Genomic DNA, 22,295 nt, shown 5'->3' on the forward strand with positions numbered 1-22,295 from the left:
GGCCCGCTGCATTCATAAAAAGCCCCTGGGACAGGATTAAGCTGTGGCGGAGGCCGTTCTGTATTTATTTGTTTTCCTTGGGAAGCCACTCCGTCTTATGTAAAACAAAATTTAATTGTGGACTTTCCTCACGCACAGCACAGGAATATAGTGTACGAAAATTCACCCACGCACACCGCATGAATATGGAAAACAAGCAAAACATTCCTTGCAAGAAGATGGATAATGTACCCACTTTAACAAAGATAATCACCCCACCCCGCCCACCTGTAGACTAAATAGAAGGCTGATTGCATGGGAATGTACCACTTATTTTTTTGTATTATTTATTATGATTGTTTATTCAGAAACATAGACGTTTATGTACTAAACTCTCTGATATTTTTACTGTGTGTGGACAATTTCCTTTGGATAATTGCTCAAGAATTGACCACTTGAGCCAAGGACAAGTCCATGTGGGGGAGTTGTATAATTACCTCCAAACCTTCCTAATCTGGCTCCACTAGGTACTTAGTCGTACCCATCACTAATAGAGCTTTTCGTACCACCTTTGTGATGGTGACCACTAATGATGGGTGTAAGACTAAGGGTGTATACTGTTATTATTAGAGATGTGCAGACTCGGATTCCAGAGATCCGAGCCCCCACGGACGTCATCATTCCGAGCCCGATTCTGAGCAGCGCTCGGAGATTCCCGCCTGACTCGGGTCCGTCCGCGTGATTAGAACGTCATCTCCCGGCGCCGGATTTCGCGAGGCTTTAAAAGCGGCTGCCGCGCCCGCCATCTTCACTCCAGTTTAGTAGTGGGTTGGGAGAGGGTGTGTTGGTGCTGCTGCTGGGACTTAAACTTGAGCTTGACCTTGAGCGCAATATTTTTCAATCGCTGGGGCTGTCTCTTAGTGCTGCTGTGTAGTCTAACTGTTTACTTGTAGTACTACTGTCTCCTCTGTGCGGTCTACCTCTGGTGTGCTGTGCTGTAATTAATTATTTTATTCGCTGGGGCTGTCTCCCTCAGTGCTGCTGTGTACTCTGTTCTCCTCTCTGCTTAGGAGAAGAGTCTAACTGTGTACCTGTAGTACTACTGTCTCCTCTGTGCTGGGGCCTACCTCTGGTGCTGTGCTGTGCCTGTAATATTATATTATATATTAATAATTAATTAATTATATTATATATATAGTCCACTGGTGCTGCCTGCACTGAACTTGCCAGTATTATTTAGTTACTCAGTCCACTGTTGCCACTGACAGTGCTACTGCCTACCTAGTGTACCTACCTAGTACATACTAGGCTGCTACAGGTATATCTAATTTAATTAAAAAATAATACTTGTGCTGTGTGGGACTGTAAAAAATAATTCCATGCTGCTGGTGCACTGACGTGTGCCACTGAGTGCCACTGCCAAGCAGTACCGTCCTAATAATAAAATTAATTATTATATAAATTCTGCTGGTGTACTGCATAAAGCTACTGGTGGTGTGTAATATAATAACGACCTTTTGGGGTGACCACTGGCAGTGCTACTGCCTGCCTGCCTACCTACCTAGTACCTATTAGTTTATTTTCTCTACCTACTAGGCTGCTATATTTTTCATAATTAATTTAATTATATATAGTCCACTGGTGCTGCCTGCACTGAATACTGTGAATGGAGGTTGCCACTTGCCAGTATTATTTACTCAGTCCACTGTTGCCACTGGCAGTGTTACTGCCTAAGTGTACCTACCTAGTAGCACAACTACATACTAGGCTGCTATATCTGATTTTTTTGAGACACATTGTACTACTCTGCGTCCCTCCAAAACATCATTTCACCCTGTTCCAGGAAACACTAATTAATGATGGAGTGAACAAAGCGCAGAGGAGTCAATCACTTGTTGTTATGCACATTACCAATAAAATGAACATGGATATCCTCTTTAAAGAATATAAACCGAATCAACATCAAACTTATAATTGGTTATAAAAAATTGTCTTTTCAAATACATTAAAGAACCCCATCTCTGTGGTTTATCCAGTTGCTCTTAAATCCTTTATGGGAGATCGACTTCATTACTTTGGAGAACACAAAACTTTCCTTTAGTAGAAACAGATTAGAGATTAAACAAGGTAAACCAGTTCATGTACATTTAGATGTCCATGATAGTAAAAGTAACCATTTTTTTTATTTTGTAAGAATACTCAGGCTAGGGGAAAGAACTAAAAATGTGGCTACAGTAGTTACCATGGAGTATGAGCTACACTATTATGCAGTGAAGAGGTTTGATTGTCCAATACCTACCACCTACTTCCTTTCATCATGAATTACACTGCTGGTCAGCAGCACTAAACAAAATCTCAGGGAAACAAAATAGTCATTGCGTCTTAGTCTCTGGGTCCATCACTGAATTGGTCAAAGAGAATCTCCAAAATCTCTTTTACTGACACCTAATTCAATGTAGGTCTCAGAGCTTTATCTTAAAAGCAGTTGGCTGGACTACTGCTGATGACCCTGATGATTTGAAGAGTGCTTTTAGGATAGTGTCTGGATCAACTTCAGCTGGTGGGTTGGGAGTAGCATTGGAGGATGAGGTGTTATTTCTTCTTATTTCCCCTTCTTTCTTAGCTGTTACTGGTGTGTCACTTAATCGCAACAGAATAGGCTGGTCTGATGTAATGACACTGCCATTCAAATGAAGATTACATTTCATTGGCTGTCCATCTAAATATCTGTTGTTGTATTTTTTGTAGGCACCAACTGCATCTTCCTTTCTGACAAACACAACTTCCGCAACACCTGGGCTTAGTAAGTGGGCACGCTTCAGGGCTCCACATACACAGAATAACTAATAATAATATATAATATAATATATCTTCCTCTGTGACCCTTGGGTGCAAATTATTTACCGTCATTTTCGTTCCTTCTAGGGGGCTGAAAACAGACTCTGTTGGAGGTGGTACGGCTGATAGGGCCTCCTTTGTAATAAGAGTACGTGACATATTGGTCAGCGTTTTAGTCCGCAGTAAAGGTACTGTTGGGGCAGTCGGTGTAGCACTGGGAGCGGTGTATGTATCATTCTGTACAACTTTAGTGAAAGGTAATGTTTGGCCAAGTGAAAATTGGTTGCCCAATGTTCCTGGTCTTTTCTGTAAAGTATTTGCAGCTGTGATTTTCATCTGTTTGGAAGGGATGGGAGCAAGTTCCATCTCATCATCCTCATCATTATAGTCATCATCCTGAGATGAGACCTGTTTTACAGGCTGGTGGTTAAACACATTTATTCGCATTCCCTTGACAGAGTTATTCAGATCTAAAATGGTCTTGTGTTGTGGAATCTGGATGGTTTTTGTGAGGTTTATTGCCTATGAACCTTGTGCCATAGGTGATTTAGCAGCTACTGTTGGAGCACTCCTCTTTAAACTAATCTTTTCTTGAGCATCCATCACTTTGATAGGCTTGTCTCCTGCCATGATCTGTTGCTTTCTCGAATTCAGCATTTCACGGGCGTCCTGCACTTTACCCCTTATGCGGAAGCGAGCATCTTTGGCCACCAACTTTTCACGGGCATCTTTTATCCCTAGTTTTTGGCGTGCATCAGTCACAACAATTTTCTGACGAGCATCAAATGTTCTCTGAAAACTGGTGGCAAGTGGACTGCTGTATCTGTATAACTGCCTGCTGGTGCATACTCACTGACATATTAATTGCACTCCAGTGGCGCTGTCCTATGACATAACTCCACAAAAATAATGGAGATACAAAATATGCAGGTTAACAAACAAAGGAAAGATGAAGATCCACTTCCTCATAGTTCTGAAGCTGCTGCCACTAGTCATGACATAGACGATGAAATGCCAACAACGTCGTCTGCCACGGCCGATACCCAGTGTGAAAGCAGAGGGCATGTACAATCGAAACCAAACTTCCGTAAAAGGAATAAAAATATGAAATGTAAATTGTTGGAAGAGAAACTTAAACTTGGCAATATGCCATTTACGACACGGAGTGGCAAGGAACGGCTAAGGCCATGGCCTAACTTCATGACTAGTGGTGCAGCTTCAGATGATGAGGAAAGTCCTCCTCCTCCTCTCTCCCTGCCCAATAGGAAATTAAAGAGAGTTAGGCTGACACAGACTCAAAAAAGTCTGAAAAAATTTCAGAAAAAAAACCCGATAAAAATTCGGAAAATAAATCTGAAAAAAACTCAGCCTTCTAAAAACATATCCCAAATCCCCACGGAGAGTCCTAGGGTGGCGGTGGTTGTGATGCCGGACCTTCCCATCACTGTACGTGAAGAGGTGGCTCCTTCCACCATTTGCAGTACATATGCTGGAAGGATCACCCACAGTCTAGTTCCAGATTTTATTAGTGAAGGTGATGTTGTACACCAGGAGGAGGATATTGATGTAGCTGGCACTGAGGAGGAAGTTGTCGAGGAGGATGGAGACTTGGTTTGCTTAAATGATGCACCAGGGGGGAATGAGGCACCTGTGGGGGAAAAAGTTGTTGTCCATGGGATGAAAAAGCCCATCATCATGCCTGGACAAAGGACCAATAAATCCACCTCTGCGGTATGGAATTTTTTTTATCCGCATCCGGACAACAAAAGTATTGCCATTTGTAGCTTATGTAAAACTCCAATAAGCAGGGGTAAGGATCTTGCCCACCTAGGGACAACCTCCCTTCAACATCACCTAAAGAAGATTCATGGTTCAGTGTTTAGTCCAGAAAGTGCGGCTAGCACTCCAGCGACACCTAAATCACTTGGTCCTCCTTTTGGAGCCAAGTGCCTGAAAAGCACACCACCAACTCCCTCCTCGACAAATTCCTCCTCGATCTGGATAGGGGGGAGTCCTGCAGTCCATCTCACCTGCATGAATGACTCCATAGATTCCTCTGGAGGATCCTGCAGTGCTACGCCTACTACTACTGCCGCTGCTGCTCCTGGAAGTCAGTCATCATCCCAGAGGGGAAGTCGTAAGACCGCTACGTCTTTCACTAAGCAATTGACCGTCCAACGTTTTCCATGAGGATGAAATACGACAGCAGTGATCCTATGGCAAAGCGGATAACTGCGGCCTTGACAGCTATGTTGGTGTTAGACGTGCGTCCGGTGTCCGCCATCAATGGAGTGGGATTTAATAGGTTGATGCAGGTATTGTGTCCCCGGTACCAAATCCCGTCTAGATTCCACTTCACCAGGCAGGCGATACCCGCGATGTACAGGGAGGTCAGAAAAAGTGTCCTCAGTGCCTTGAAAAATGCGGCTGTACCCACTGTACACTTAACTACAGACATGTGGACAAGTGGATCAGGGCAAACTATATGACTGTGACAGCCCACTGGGTAGATGCATCGCCTTCCGCAGCAGCAGTATCTCCTGCATGCCAGCTTCTTCTTAGGCAGGCTACGCTGTGTATCACCGGTTTCAAGAAGAGGCACAACGCCGACAACCTCTTAGAGAAACTGAGGGAAATCATCTCCCTGTGGCTTACCCCCCTTAGACTCTCCTGGGGATTTGTGGTGTCGGACAACGCCAGTAACATTAAACATGGGCAATTTCAAGCACGTGCCATGTTTTGCCCACACAATAAATTTGGTGGTGCAGCATTTCATAAAAAATGACAGGAGTGTACAGGAGATGCTTGCGGTGGCACGCAAAATTTGCGGACACTTTCGGCATTCTGCCACTGCCTGCCGAAGGCTGGAGCGGGAGCAAAAACTCTGCAACCTGCCCTGCCATCAGCTGAAACAAGAGGTGGTGACGCGCTGGAACTCCACCCTCTATATGCTGCAGAGGATGGAGGAGCAGCAAAAGGCCATTCAAGCCTACACGGCCACCTACGACATAGGCAGAGGAGCGGGGCTGCACCTGACTCAAGTGCAGTGGAGGCTGATTTCCGTGTTGTGCAAGGTTCTCCAGCCGTTTAAACTAGCCACACGTGAAGTCAGTTCCGACACTGCCTGCATTAGTCAGGTGATTCCCCTGATCAGGCTGTTACAAATGCAGCTGGAGAAAGTGAAGGAGAAGCTAAAGCGTAGCGATTCCGCAAAGCATGTCGCTATTGTGGATGAAGCCCTCCATATGCTTTGCCAGGATACGAGGGTGGTCAGTCTGTTAAAGTCTGAGGAATACATTTTGGCCACAGTGCTCGATCCTCGGTTTAAAGCGTATGTTATGTCTCTGTTTCCGGTGGACACAAGTCAACAAAGGTGCAAAGACCTGCTGGTCAGGAGATTGTCATCTGAAGGGGACCGTGACACGGCCCCAGCTCCTCCTTCATTTTCTCCCACACCTGTGCTGCAATTTCCCACACAACCCGCTGGCGGGGATGCAGGGCAGGCAGGAGGGAGTTTGGACATCTGGTCCGGACTCAAGGACCTGCCAACGATTGCTGACATGTCTACTGTTGGTGCATTGAATGCTGTCAACATTGAAAAAATGGTGGATGATTACTTTGGTGACAGCATCCAAGTAGACATGTCAGACAGTCCTTACCTGTACTGGCAGGAAAAAAAGGCAGTTTGGAAACCCCTGTACAAACTGGCTCTATTTTACCTGAGTTGTCCCCCCTCCAGTGTGTACTCCGAAAGAGTATTCAGTGCAGCGGGGAACCTGGTCAGTGAGCGGCGAAGGAGGTTGCTCCCGAAAAATGTTGAGAAAATGATGTTTATAAAAATGAATTATCACTTATTCAATGAAGACCAGGAATTGCCTCCAGAGATTATAACGGGACCTGTGATTGTGGAGTCCAGCGGGGACGAATTGATAATCTCTGAGAATGAGGAAGTACACACTGAAGGGGGCGAGGAATCAGAGGAGGAGGAGGAGGAGGATGATGATGAGTGACGATGACATCTTGTTGCTGTAGAGCCAGTTTATACAGGGAGATATTATGAATTTTTTTTTTTGTGGGGGCCCAAACAAACCAATCATTTTAGCCACAGTTTTGTAGGCCCTGTCGCTGAAATGTTTGGTTTGTTAAAGTGTGCATGTCCTATTTTCGCAACATAAGGATGGGTGGGAGGGCCCAAGGACAATTCCATCTTGCATCACCATTCATTATTCCTACTGCTGAGAGTCATTCATATGTGGGGATCCGATATGATTTCCCGGCGGTCGGGATCCCGGCGGTCGGAATCCCGACACTGGAATCCCGACCGCCGAAATCCGTACAAGGGGGGGACATGGATCGCCCCCCCTTGCGGGCTCGCTGCGCTCGCCACGCAGCGGGCCCGGTGCCTCGCTACGCTCGGCACGCTATTTTATTCTCCCTCTTTGGGTGTCGTGGACACCCACGGAGGGAGAAAGTTTCGGGATTTCGGCGGTCGGGATTCCAGTGTCTGGATTCCGACCGCCGGGATCCCGACCGCCGGGAAATTAACCGCATCCCATATGTGGGACTTGTCTTTTCAATGCATACAACTGTTTGCATTCCACTTATGAGAGTAATTGATTGCTGCACCAATCGCCCACTGCTGGTTGCAGCTCTCACCCTGCATTAATTTGGGAGTCTGCCACTGCAGCCTTTTTTTTTGGAGCCTTGAGACTTTTAGGGATGCTGTACTAGCCGACACCTTTAGGTGGACTCTGGTCTGTCTTATATCAAGCACAGTGGTCTCGTGTGCAAGAGATTGTTCTCTGTCCTCTTTTATAATTGTGTCACCATCACCATCTTCATGGGTGAGAATGTGATCTCCCTGACCTGGGGGAGTCAGGGCTAGGGCAGGAAGGCTGCAATTACACTTCTTTGTGGGCGGCTGCAATTAAATTTCTTTGTGGGCGGCTGCAATTACACTTCTTTGTGGGCGGCTGCAATTAAATTTCTTTGTGGGTGGCTGCAATTACACTTCTTTGTGGGCGGCTGCAATTAAACTTCTTTGTGGGCGGCTGCAATTAAACTTCTTTGTGGGCGGCTGCAATTAAACTTCTTTGGGGGCGGCTGCAATTAAACTTCTTTGTGGGCGGCTGCAATTAAACTTCTTTGGGGGCGGCTGCCATTACACTTCTTTGTGGGCGGCTGCAATTACACTTCTTTGTGGACGGCTGCAATTAAACTTCTTTGTGGGCGGCTGCAATTAAACTTCTTTGGGGGCGGCTGCAATTACACTTCTTTGTGGGCGGCTGCAATTACACTTCTTTGTGGGCGGCTGCAATTACACTTCTTTGTGGGCGCCTGCAATTAAACTTCTTTGGGGGCGGCTGCAATTACACTTCTTTGGGGGCGGCTGCAATTACACTTCTTTGGGGGCGGCTGCAATTAAACTTCTTTGGGGGCGGCTACAATTAAACTTCTTTGGGGGCGGCTGCAATTACACTTCTTTGGGGGCGGCTGCAATTACACTTCTTTGGGGGCGGCTGCAATTACACTTCTTTGGGGGCACAGGGGCACTCCAGGGGCACAGGGGGTATCCTGTAGTGGGCTGCCACACAAGACCATTCACATTTTTAGAAATATGGCTATCCACAGGTTGTTCAGTCTGCCATTTGAGATTGGGATCTTTGAGCACAGAGACAAACTGCACACCAGGGTCAGGATCAGGCAAGTTGTTAAACGGGGTTTCGACCATGAATCAATCACATCATAAAATTAATTAATAATCAATCAATCAGAATCAAGCCAGATAGGGGTCTTGGTGCTTGTTTTGAGGTTATAGCAGGGGAGTGCAGCTACTCATAACACCTTGAGCGAAGACCAGTACTTCTCTACCGGCAAAGGACATCCTCCTCGACAGAGCGCACAGCTTCACGAGGGACGCATGTGAAGCAGTGAGCAAAGGAAACACCCTCCTAGCGAGCCAGATCACCTGAATCCACCCTAGCGATCAAAAGAGTTACAGAAGTCACGGCCAGATAGAACTCTTTCAGCTGCCACCTAGTCAGTGATTAGCCCCCTCCACCCATTAGGCAATGATTGACGAGACGAATGGTAATAATAAATAATAAATGAATAATTACTAATCACCAAATTAAAAATCAGATGAAATTAATTAATTATAAACTAGGTGATTCATCGCGCCCTACAGGCGCTCTTCACACCGTCGTAAGGGGCTGCGCCCCCTTAATTTGTGAACATTTGTATATGAGAAAGATGGGTAGAATTGTATGAAAGATGGCCTGTATTGCAACTTGAGTTATAGGTGAAATGTGTTAAATAGAGAGCATATGATGTGGAAGGGGTTGTGTATTGTTTTGTTTAATTAAAAAGCGGTTACAGAGTAAGATGTACATTGATAGTGTGGATGGTACAGTGACATTTGTGGGTGTGGGGGGGGGCTGTGTGTGCATGTTGTTTAGGTGTGTGCGCAATTGTATAGTAGGGTGTTTCTGAGTCAGCGGCTCCCCACTGGCGGAGGTCACGACACAGGAAAACAGGAGGCTGGGTAGTGATAGGGGTGTGTGGGCATAAGGGGGACTAAAGAGGAGGGTGGGGGACACTGTGCAGCTTCTGCCAGTGGGTGAGGGTCCAGCGTGGCAGCACAGGAGTACAGGACGGTGCCCCTGAGTCAGTGTCTCCTCCTACTGGGTGGGAGTTAGGGTGCATGAGAGCAGGAGGCTGGGTAGTGATAGGGGTGTGTGGGCATAAGGGGGACTAAAGAGGAGGGTGGGAGATACTGTGCAGCTTCTGCCAGTGGGTGAGGGTCCAGCGTGGCAGTACAGGAGTACAGGATGGTGGCCCTTAGTCAGTGTCTCCTCCTACTGGGTGGGAGTTCGGGTGCATGAGAGCAGGAGGCTGGGCTATGAGGCATGATAGGGGCATGTGGGCAAAACAGCGTCAGCGACTCCCCAGTGGTGGAAGTTACGGTTCAGGAGAGCAGGAAGCTGGGTAGTGATAGGGGTGTGTGAGTATACGGGGGACTAAAGAGGGGCTTAGGGGTGCCGTGAATTGCGGGAGGGGCACGGGGGGTGCCGTGAATTAAGGGAGGGAGGGGGCGCAGGTGTCGGTGAATCGCGGGAGAGGGCGGTGGTTCGCAAAGCGTGGGAGGGGGCGTGAATTGCGCGATGGGGGTTGCGAATCGCGGGAGGGGGGGTGCGCAGGGGGTCCGTGAATTGCGGGAGGGGGGGGGCACGTGGCGCGATGAATCACCTAGTTGGTTATATATTCTTGTAGAAGGATGGTAGGATGTTGCTGTCATTCAGAATGCATTTACATAAACAGTAATAGTAGCAGTAAAAGGTCTGACTTAAAACACCTACAGTAAAACAGAACAGGTGTTATATATTATACAAAGAATTGGTTGATGATGTCTAGGTTGACGTGCACATAGTTCATAGTTGTCACTGGAAAAAAATTGCTACAAGAAAAAATCAACACAGAAAGTTCAACACATGTAAATGTTGACATAAGTGTGGCACTTCATCAGTGTCCATGTCGACACATAAGAATGAATATGAAAACATTCAAAAAAAGAAAAAACTCATTTCAACCTTTTTCATTGTCGACCATAGCCGTGCCAGTGTTTTGCATGTGCCATTTAATCCTGGGGTTGCCGTGAATCGCGCGCGGGGGTGGGGGGGGGGAGGAGGTGAGGGGTGTCCGCGAATCACGGGAGGAGGGGCGTGGGTGGATGCCGTGAATTGCGGGAGGGGGGGTCACGGGGGGGTGTGGGTGCCGCGAATCGTGGGAGGGGGGGCGCGGGGGGTTGCAGTGAATCGCGGGAGGGTGGGTCGCGGGGGCGGGGGGTTGCCGCAATGACAGGAGGGGGGGTCAGGGGTGGGGAATCGTGGTAGGGGGGGTCGTGGGGGGCACTGTGAACCGCGGGAGGGGGGGCCCGGAGGGTTGGCGCGAATCATGGGAGGGGGGTCGCGGGGTGCAGCAAATCGCAGGAGGGGGGGTGTGTCACGGGGTGGGGCCGCGAATCGCGGGAGTCACCGGGCGTGCCGCAAATTGTGGGGGGTGTGCTGCAAATCGCGGGAGGGGAGTCGCGGGGGGGTGCCGCAAATCGCCACAAGAAAAAATCAACACAGAAAGGTCAACACATGTAAATGTTGACATAAGTGTGGCACTTCATTGGTGTCCATGTCGACACATGAGAATGAATATGAAAACATTGAAAAAGTGAAAAATAAATCTTGTCAACATTTTCATTGTCGACCATAGCCATGTCAGTGTTTTGCATGTGCCATTTAATAGTGGGGATGCTGTGAATGTGGGGGGGGGGGGGTGTGGAGGGAGGTGCATACTCCTGCTCTCCAGGAGGGACACATTGCTCTGTTTCTGGACTTTCTTCTTAATTTATGGATTACCATCACCTGTGCTTAAACACCTTTCTTATCAATTACCCTGTTTGAAATGACAGGTGATGACAATCCTAAATTAAGATGGAAGTCCACAAACAGAGCATTCTGTCCCTCCTGGAGAGGGTCATGTTGGGAGGTATGGAGGTGTGGGGCGCTCACCTGGTGTGTCTGGTGAGTAGCCGTGTCTTTGCTGTGTAACATGGAGAGGCAGAGGCCAGGTGTCTGGCACTGTCTGTGGGCTCACTGGGCTGGTTCTCTGTCATGTGAGTCAGTCATGTGAGTCAGAGGCTCCACCCAGCGTTACAGCTTCAGACACACTTTGAGTGACAGATGTAGCCAAATATATAAGAGATAATCATAATCACAATTAAGACAGATAGGGGTCTTATGAAATATTAAACAGACCAAAACAGATACACACTCTGCACCATCGAGCAGGTGATCACTGACATGCCAGGTGCAACGGTCTTTAGCACCCTGAATGCCAAGTGTGGGTTTTGGCAGATCCCTCTGGACAGAGCCTCTTCCATGCTTACTGCCTTCATGACCCCTATTGGGTGCTACGTCTTCCTACGCATGCCCTATGGCATCACCACGGGCAGCGAAGTTTTCCAGCGCTGCATGGAGCAACTGTTCGCTGGCTCTCCCTGTGATATCATCACTGTCAGCATCCTTATCTGCACAGCCGGGTCCATCAGTTACTTCCACTGCTGCAACCAATGCTAGTGATGGTTACGCATGCCCTATGGCATCACCATGGGCAGCAAAGTTTTCCAGCGCTGAATGAAGCAACAGTTCGCTGGCTCTCCCTGTGACATCATGGCTGTCAGCATCCTTATCTGCACAGCCGGGTCCATCAGTTACTGCCACTGCTGCAACCAATGCTAGTGATGGTTACGCATGCCCTATGGCATCACCACGGGCAGCAAAGTTTTCCAGCGCTGCATAGAGCAACAGTTCGCTGGCTCTCCCTGTGATATCATCGCTGTCAGCATTTCTTATCTGCTCACCTGGGTCCATCAGTTACTGCCACTGCTGCAACCAATGCTAGTGATGGTTACGCATGCCCTATGGCATCACCACGGGCAGCAAAGTTTTCCAGCGCTGCATAGAGCAACAGTTCGCTGGCTCTCCCTGTGACATCATGGCTGTCAGTATCCTTATCTGCACAGCCGGGTCCATCAGTTACTGCCACTGCTGCAACCAATGCTAGGTTCACTTAGCGATATTTTGCAACTGTGCATGCTCAGAAATCTTATAAACTCCTCTAAGCTGGACATTATCAGAAATGTTATGAAGAAGTTCCTGGGCGACAACTGGTAAGTCTCAACAGGTGTGTTATGGGGGTATTGAGGGTGTGCCAATTCCAACAGGTGCGCTCACAGCCGCACAGCTGCAAGTGTGACAAAGAAATGCATAGTGCTAGTGAAAGTTTCAATGGTGGTGTATAAGGATGAAGTTATCATAATAATCATCATAATAAAAGATAATAAAGGACACTAAAACAATGTATCCTATGGGAACAGTGATATCATTTAATGCTTAGCTTAGGTGGCTTTAGCCAATTTCCTCAATAGTAAAGCTCACTGCTTGGGTGGATCACCAGATGTTTTCACTGTGCACTGGTAATATGGCCGGCTCTGAGTAAATGGCTGGTTCTAAGCCCAGCAGTGTATGGCAGGTTCTAAACCCAGCATTGTACAGTATGGCAGGTTCTGAGCCTAGCAGTGTATGGCTGGCTCTGTGCCCAGCAGTGTATGGCCAACTCTGAGCCTGCAGGGAATGTCCAGCCCTGAGCCCAAAATGTATGGCACAGCACATTATTTTCCTGCAGTGTATGGCAGGTTCTGAGCCCAGCAATGTATGACTAGCCCTGAGTCTGCAGTGTATGGCTGGTTCTGAGCATAGCAGTGTATGGCTGGCCCTGACCCCACAGAATATGGCAGATTCTGAGCCTGCCAGTGTATGGCTGGTCCTGACCCCACAGAATATGGCAGATTCTGAGCCTGCCAGTGTATGGCTGGTTCTGAGACTGGCAGTGCATGGCTGGTTCTGAGACTGGCAGTGCATGGCTGGTTCTGAGCCCAGTAGTGTATGGGCAGCCCTGAGCCCACAGTGTATGGCAGGTTCTGAGCCTAGCAGTGTATGGTTGGCCCTGAACCCACAGTTTATGGCAGGTTCTGATTCTAGCAGTGTATGGCTGGCCCTGACCCTGCAGTTTCTAGCAGATTCTAAGCCTAGTGGTGTATGGCTGGCCCTGAGCCCCCAGTGTATGGCAGGTTCTTAGCCTGCAGTGTAGGGCAGGTTCTAAAGCCTAGCACTGTATGGCTGGCCCTGAGCCCAGCAGTGTATGGGCAGCCCTAAACCCACAATGTATGGCTGGGTCTGAGCCCAGCAGTGTATGGGCAGCCCTAAACCCACAGTGTATGGCTGGCCCTGACCCCAGCAGTGTATGGCTGGCCCTGACCCCACAGTGTATGGCAGGTCCTGAGCCCAGCAGTGTATGGCAGGTTCTGATTCTAGCTGTGTATGGCTGGCTCTGACCCCACAGTTTATGACAGATTCTGAGCCTAGCGGTGTATGGCTGGCCCTGACCCCACAGTGTATGGCAGGTCCTGAGCCCAGCAGTGTATGGCAGGTTCTGATTCTAGCAGTGTATGGCTGGCCCTGACCCCACAGTGTATGGCTGGCCCTGACCCCACAGTGTATGGCAGGTCCTGAGCCCAGCAGTGTATGGCAGGTTCTGATTCTAGCAGTGTATGGCTGGCCCTGACCCCACAGTGTATGGCAGGTCCTGAGCCCACAGTGTATGGCAGGTCCTGAGCCCAGCAGTGTATGGCAGGTTCTGATTCTAGCAGTGTATGGCTGGCCCTGACCCGACAGTTTATGACAGATTCTGAGCCTAGCGGTGTATGGCTGCCCCTGACCCCACAGTTTAGTAGTAACAGGATCTCTGATTAGATGCTCTGTCTGACTCCCAACAAGAGCTACTTGGAATATTTCCCCAATATAGCAACTAAATGATACTTGCCTGCCTGACCCTCTCCTTCAGGAAGAAAATGCTCTGCTCCTGGACTTCCCTGGTAATGTATGAATGCCATCACCTGTGGGGAGCTAGGTAATTGATAAGAAAGGTGTCACCACAGGTGATGGCAATCCTACATTACCAGGGAAGTCCAGGAACAGAGCATTTTCTCCCACATGGAGAGGGTCAGGTAGGCAAGAAATTACATATATTTATTTAGTTCATAAATATGTCCCTAAAATTATTCTGGAACAATCTGACAAGATCTGCCATTCACATTGCTGTACAGCAGGTACAAAATAAGTTCTCCCACGCAATTTATAAATCCCTGTACCAATCATATGGACCATCCAAAGCTATGATGTACACCTGACAGGGACTACAGTATGATACAGGCACTCTCGCTAGCCAGGCACATAGTTTACAGGCTGTCAATGTTAATCAAGGGCAGGACTGATGACAAATCCATCTTTTTACTCATGAAAGAGAGATCCGGAATCACACATGGCCTGATTCTTAGATTGCCATAACTGCTGAGTCTGTGCTAGAGGCCGGATGTCTATAAATCAATAGCGGACATTGTGGGAACATCCATTCATAACTGAATAAGAGAACAAGAAAACAGGCTCTTAAAGGGGTACGATTACAGTACTTGCATTAACTGTAACTGCATAAACCTGTGTAATAACCATCTAATGTATACTGTACTGGTGTACTTCTTCTACCAAAAGCTCATTTACAGGCGTAACTGTGACATCTGCTGATGGAACATCAAAATACATTTCTTTATAAAGTTTATTTTTAACACTAGTATATTGAACCTAGAGATGTGTGGGTTCGGTTTTACTCTGATCTTATTGGCTATCAAAACACGTGACAGCCGATAGCCAATCGGAAAAATCTGACCTTGCGTTAATTTGGCAACAAAAACTGAGTAAATCTGAACTGCACATCTCTAATTGGACCTGGCATAAACTGTTTGATCTCAGTCTCCGCCCCATCCTCCGCCTCATCCCAGTCTCTGGTCTGTCTGGCCCCTCCCCTTTCAGCTGTTCTTACCCTACACCTGTAATTTCACCTTCCTGGTGTCTGAACCTCCTGTCCTAGGTCTTTCCTAGGCCGTGGGAGCTGTTGGGGCACACATTGTGGAGATCAGACAAACCTTTTGCAAATCCTAAATAGATTTAACAGCCTATCAATGCTTTCAGGATTGCTCGAAGCCCCAGCCCAATGGTTGGGGTTTGTGCTTGCGCATTACCGCACATGTGCAAACCTCAACAGGGAACGGCTTTGGCTAGTTACACACTCACCGAGCTGTTCCCTGCGGGAAGGGAGGACCGGGGCAAAAACGGGACTCGCCCATGGGAACACTCTGGGTGTTCCAATGGGTAAGCGGTCAAGCCGATGCATGCCCGGGCAGGCGGCTGATGTCACAGGATGTTCACAGTTATGTTCACTGCTTACCGGGCCAACTTGAATTAGGGCCTCAGTTAGGAAGTTCATATGTATTATTCATAGGATAGTTGTTTTTTTCCCACTCATCTTGGAATCTGCTGCTTTGTGCCCCTCCTTGCTTTCCCCATGATCCATTTGAGAAACATACTATTATCATGGATTGCTGGGCCTTTTGGTAGAGGCGACAGTTTGAGCCCCATTCAGGCAGTTACTTGTCTCCTTGAGGGTCCTTATGCCAAACCTTTCTGCGATGAACATGCCTCTGTGCGCACAGGAAAGAACCACTTCATCATCACTATAATGACTGTTCATTAACAGTAGCTTGCATTTCCTAATTATTAACAGAAAAGTATTCCGTACAATCTCCTCTCCTTTCATCTTTATTAAGAAGCTGGAACGAGCGCTTTCATTCATACAGTATCTAGTTTTCTTACTCGTCAGTAGTTGTTTTGATTTTTGCTGTATACGGTTTGTATGTATTACGCTGTTTCTGTATTGTGCCCAGTTTGAAGGAGATTTTCTTTTGTTTTATGAATTCTGGGTGTGTTTTTATATACAAAGGGCAAAATGTAATAAGATTAGAGATGAGCTTCGAAGATAGGCCCCCGAGCCGTCCATGAGCCACGCTTGCAAGTTTCTTTAAAGGCTCGGCTTCCTGTGAATTTGGTGCCATTTCTCACAGGCTGCCACAAGCTGCGCATAGCTCTGCAGTGCAGGGGTCTGGGCGTGTTGTGCAGAGGGGAGTTGTGCAGAGGGGTGCTGTGCAGTGCAGAGAGGTGTTGTACAGTGCAGAGGGGAGTTGTGCAGAGGGGTGTTGTGCAGTGCAGAGGGGAGTTGTGCAGAGGGGTGCAGTGCAGTGGGGTGCAGTGCAAAGGGGTGCAGTGCAGGGCAGAGGGGTTTGTGCTGGGTTATTGTACTGGTCGTGTGTTAGGCAGGCTGTGTCAGTGCGCAGAGGGCAGAGGCTGTCAGTCAGTGTAGTGGGGGTACAGTACAGAGGCAGGCTGTCAGTCAGCTTTTTTTTATTTATTTCATTGTGGTGTGTGGTGTGCTGCACTGCAATCCAATACACCATATGCTGTACTACTGTCAGAAGTTCCGTGTGAGATTGTTCTGTTTCCACGCAGCATTATACAAGCTGCACATTACAAAAAAATAACAGTAAAAATGTTAAACTATTTTTCTTTATTGTTTGTGTATACTGCACCTATACTATACTTTCATAAGTTCCGTGTGTGATTGTTCTGCCTCCAAGCAGTGTTATACAAGCTGCATAAAAAAATGTTGCTCTTTGTTTGTGTGTACTCCACCCCAATACACCATACTGATACTGTGAGAAGTTCCGTGTGTTAATAACCAGCCAGCTTGCTGCAGACCTTGGCCTAAAGTGAATGAAAACATTGTGAGCTGTAAAGTGGTCAAAATTGTCTTGAAAGGGCTGGAAATTAATGTTACTAAGGTTAATATTACTCTAGGTACAAAAAAACTCTGCAAAATTTATGTGATTTTCCGTTTTTTGAACATTTTCGGCGACGAGTCCAAATCCAAATCTCCGGTCCCAGTGCCCATCTATAAATAGGATGCGATTTCGAATGTGCCATATTTTTAACATGTCAAAATGTACACATTTTACCGCAATTCGCACGTAACTACATGTGCAATTTTTTTAGAAAACATGCAATTTTGTAGTTTGTAGAAGCATTTACATAAACCCACAGACGGGCAACAGCCAATAGACACTGCTGTCTGCTCTTCTGCGTGAGACTCAGAATCCGACCCAAGGTATTTTAAGACTATTTTCCTACAGGTGCCAGCTTGGCAGAGATGCTGGTGATAATGGCACCGGCGCTAGTCTGCTGAAAGATAAATCGTGCGGGCTGATTTAGTAACCTTGAAACTTCTGTCACTGTGTAGATCCAAAGTATTTATCAATGGTTCCAAGTGCTTTCACATTGGAAGAACAAATGTTCATCATCCTGGACAATATTCTCTTTCAAACGGCTTGGATGCTGCATTGTGAGCTAGTAGTGCCTTCCATAATGATTTTGTGTCACGTTCCCCTGCATGCACTCACCCCCTGACACCGGTTCTCTACATTCCCTTACAAGCACGTGTGTGATTGCTGAAGATGAAAGCTGCTGCCAGTGTCCTCTATGGGCTCGGTTTAGAGGCCCGAATTTGCAAGTGACAGCTGAGCTAATCTGTGTCTGCAGATGGCATTACGGTGTCTCCTCTACAGCCTGCAGCTCCCCATCCAGCCTGGCAAAGGCATCCTCAGATAAGGTCGAAGAGCCCACGGCCCCTAGCAGTCCTTCCAGTACGTCACATTGGCAAAGCATGGAGGAGTATAATCGGGGATTAGTGCTGCTGTGGCGGCGCGTGCTTGTATGCAGACTGGAGGGCTGACAGACAGTTTGATGTTAAATATGCAACACAATAATAATAGTAGTAAAAATCTTACAACCAATTAAGCTTGGCATTGCATGCTCTGATAGTGAGACCATTGTCCCCAAGTATGCAGGATGATCATTTGTCATATTATCTGGTATGTAAATCTCACATGGGGTGCACGTAACATACAGTAGTTTAAGATGATATAGATATTTTTGATTGTGGTTTGCAATGGATTCCTATGGAGATTTAGCACCCCCACAATCTGTTTTTTTTAATTGTATGTAAATATGTCTTTCAATTTAATAATTGCAATAACATTTTATATATACATGCATTTTGCAAGCATCATACCTTACATCTGGAGGGCTGCAGGGAAAGTTTAATGAGGGTGTGTTTTCTCACAGATATGTAGGGATGGCCATCGACCATCGATGATTTAAAATCATCGATGGTTTGTGGCCGATGTCGAATACGGTACTTGTGTATTATCTGGGCGCCCGATTTTTTCATCGCATGCCACTACTCAAGGCATGCGATATTTCATTGTAAAGACCCAATTTTTAATTGTATAGTCACCCATGGGTGATTTCATACCCCCACTATCCAACTACACATGGAGTTGATATTATATAGTGTGGCGAGCGCAGCGGGCCACTGAGCCCAAAGCGTGGCGAGGGGACGCGGATTACTTTACATGTATTCTGCGTCCCCTCACGGGGCTCGCTGCGCTCGCCACGCTTTGGGCTCGGTGGCTCGCCACGCTATATAAAATCAGCTCCATGCGTAGAAGGATAGTGGGGGTATGAAATCACCCATGGGTGACTATACAATTAAAAATCGGGTCTTTACAATGAAATATCGCAACGCATGAATTGTATGCCATTATATTGCATGCGATGCGATGCAATACAATGAAAAAATCCGGCGCCCAGATATTACACAAGTACCTCGAATACTTTTGCCATCAATGTGGGAGTACCAGATGGTTTCCCTACATCGATGGCAAAGGAGAAGCGATGTTTCCTATTTTTTCATAATAGCTTAGCTATAGCATAGCTCCACCCCCCGACACCTGGAAGTCCCGCCCCCGTGCTCACAGGCCATTCAGTCAAATATAATGGTTGAAATCATATAGATTGGGGAGGAGAAAGCGCTGTCCTACTTGTGTTGAGATGCGTGTGGTAAAAAAACCATAAGAGAGAGTGCAAATGAAGTAGTTAAGATAATTTATTTATGTAAAATGCATTAGGTATGGTAGTGCGTACCGGGCTGTAGTGAGTTAGGGAAACTGGGAATGGGGACTAGGTTTTTTTACCAACACAAGTAGGACATCGCTTTCTCCTCCCCAATCTATATGATTTCAGCTTAAAAGGGACTGGGACACCCTTAAGAGGAAGCAGTGCCTGCGAATAGCTAGACTAAACACAAGGTGAGCGCAGTGTGTAACCCCCCCTTTAAATATAATGGTTGACCATCGATAGCTAAAACTATCGATGGTTATCAATCAAATAGTTTGCCACTATCGATGGATGGGTGCAGAATTGCCATCAATGGCAACCATCGATGGCATCTGGACCGATGGCCATCCCTACAGATATGTCACATGCAGGTAGGGATGGTGTAAGGTTTCTTAACACAGCGGCCAAAATCTTTAGTATACTGCCCACTCTCCCTCTAAGGCCATCTACTGGAACTTTTGTAAAACAAAATGAATAACTCATCTTCTACATGCCCTGATGTCTGATGCAGAGCACTGTGCAGGCTCCACTGCTGTCCAGGGGCAAACACAGGGTTTCCTTTATATAACATAGCATAAAGAATTCTAAACCAGCTAGCACTAAATTCAAAGGGTCTGTGAATGTCCCGTTTCCCTGTACAATATATATAGGGAGCAAGTTAATTGACAGTGAAGTGCTGGAGAATAATAATAATAATAATAGTGATAATATGGGCCTGATTCAAACTTGACCTCTGCTGTGCCCAATTAGCAGCGGACAGCGATCAGGTCAATACTGTGCCACTACACTGAAATCCCGCCTTGCAAATTAATGGGCTTGGAAGGGTAAAAAATGCAGCCAATCGAATATGTCAAATTCTATTCCTTAGAGGCTCACCAGTAAATGATTTTTCCACTGGTTACCAGTCAAAGCTAGGAGTAGCCATCAGCATGATTGAGGCTGGAGCTGATGTCGGAATCCTACCCCCTAATACGCTTGGGAACACCTGCGTTCATGGCTGCTGCTGAGAGGTATGCCAGGCCCTGTAAAAATTCTGGGGGCGTGGTCTAATCACGGGAGGCATGGCCATGCCCCCCCTAGTTGGAGAAGAGTTTAAAAAACCCTCTAAAGAAGTCGAGGGGCGAGTGTTAGTATCCCCTCCGCAGCAGCACACACACCTACAGCATGTGCTGTGCTTACAGCACATCAATAGCTTTCAGCGAGAAGCTCATGCTTAGCCTGCTGTCAGTACAGCACCTGCTGTGTAGGTGTGTGCTGCTGCTGCCCGAGAGGGAGGAAGCGAGAGGGAGGGGGAAGGGTCAGACCAGAGTCCCCGCCGGGCACCTCCAGCAACAACCGGGTCTGGGTAATTAGTAGCTCTCCCCTCTCAACAGCCCCGGCTGCTTAACACGCAGGTGGTTTGCCTATATTACTAAATTATCCTGCATGTTCGGAAGATATCAATCATCATTAACGATGCACGGGAGCACGCATCGGTAACAATATTTAGTATGCACACTACATGATATAACATGATATAACATTTGGTTTATATACATACAGTACATACAGTATGGTCAACGTTGTCAAAAGGTCGACACATACAATATTTTAACCTGGTAATGGTCGACACATAAAAGGTTTTTGCCGCTTATTTTTGCAATTTTTTTACTTTACCTTCCATGTTGACTCCGATTGGTAAAGCACCGGCTCCTGGCTCAAAGCATGGAGAGCCGAAAATGACTAATTACGGTGTCAACATTAACACCAAAAAAAGCGAAAAACTCACGTCGACTGTATTGATGTAGAAGCGATGGATAATAAGAACGCCTGTTACGGGATACTCACTGACCTATCACCTGGTCTCCTGGAAGATGCTGGAGGAAGGGGGAACAGGTGGGAGGTGCTGTGGTTTGCGTCATTGTAACCCTCCTATACAATACAACAATTTAGCGCAATGTGCACACACAAGACGTACACAAGAGGAGACGCCATGAATCGCACTAATGAGCCCTTGGAGAACGTAGGTGGACCTGTCTATCCAAAATCCGTGAGTCTACCAGCATTCCCACAGAGGACCTATGATCAATGCCAGCCTAGACCATGTCAACCTTTTTCATGTATCAACATATTGCCCGTCGACCAATAAGTGGTCGACCTATTTGCTGTCAATCAATCCACCGGATACCCAACGGGAAATCAGTAATTGTCTCCCATTCTGCATCCCTGACATACACTATGGTTAAGAATACATAATGGCCTTATTCAGGTCCGTTCGCATGGCCATGTGCGTTTGCACGGGGCCGATGTTAGCGCTTTGCGCATGAGCATTTTTGCGCATGCGCTGGGTGTGTGCACCTTCCGGGGGGGGGGGGGGGGGGGGGCTGTGGCCTATTCTTGGGGCGGCGCGCATCAGCAACGTCCCGTCTCCTGGTCCGGCAAAGTTGGAAGATATGCTACAGCATGTGCTGTGCTGACAGCAAGCTTAGCACAAGCTCTCACACTGTCAGTGAGACGCTGATGCGGAGACTGCTGTCAGCACAGCACATACTGTAGGTGTGTGCTGCTGCCCGGGGGGGACGGAGGGGGAAGGGGTGGTTGGACCAGAACCCCCGCTGGGCCCCTCCAGCAAGCCCGGGCCCGTGTAATTAGTACTCGCCCCTCCCCCACTCTCGGCAGCCCTGATGCTGACATGTCGTCAGTGTAGAGATGATGACTGTTGACATGCTAAGCATTTTGACATGCTACATGTCAACTTAATGCTTGTCAACATGATAACTGCTGATATAATACAGGGTATATTATCCTGCAAAGGTTTTTTTGCAGGACTCCGCCAAAATGATGCGTAAGAATGTAAATGTCTGTATTTTACTGCATGAACTTAACTGCGTCCTCTGCTAAGTGCCTTTTCTCTCTTTCTGTAAATATATAACTATTGATTTTGCTCTGCATTACCCCCTCTCTCTCTCTCTCTCTCTCTCTGTCTCC

At 47.3% G+C, this 22,295-nt stretch overlaps 1 pseudogene; it reads right to left on the bottom strand.

Moving 5' to 3' along the window:
- Positions 1 to 2,200: 2,200 nt before the first annotated feature.
- On the bottom strand, positions 2,201 to 20,539 carry LOC146036933 (polymerase delta-interacting protein 3 pseudogene; annotated as a pseudogene).
- Positions 20,540 to 22,295: the final 1,756 nt, after the last annotated feature.

This window comes from Crinia signifera, chromosome 9, assembly GCF_055691185.1.
Source record: "Crinia signifera chromosome 9, ASM5569118v1, whole genome shotgun sequence".
Taxonomy (NCBI): Eukaryota; Metazoa; Chordata; class Amphibia; order Anura; family Myobatrachidae; genus Crinia; species Crinia signifera.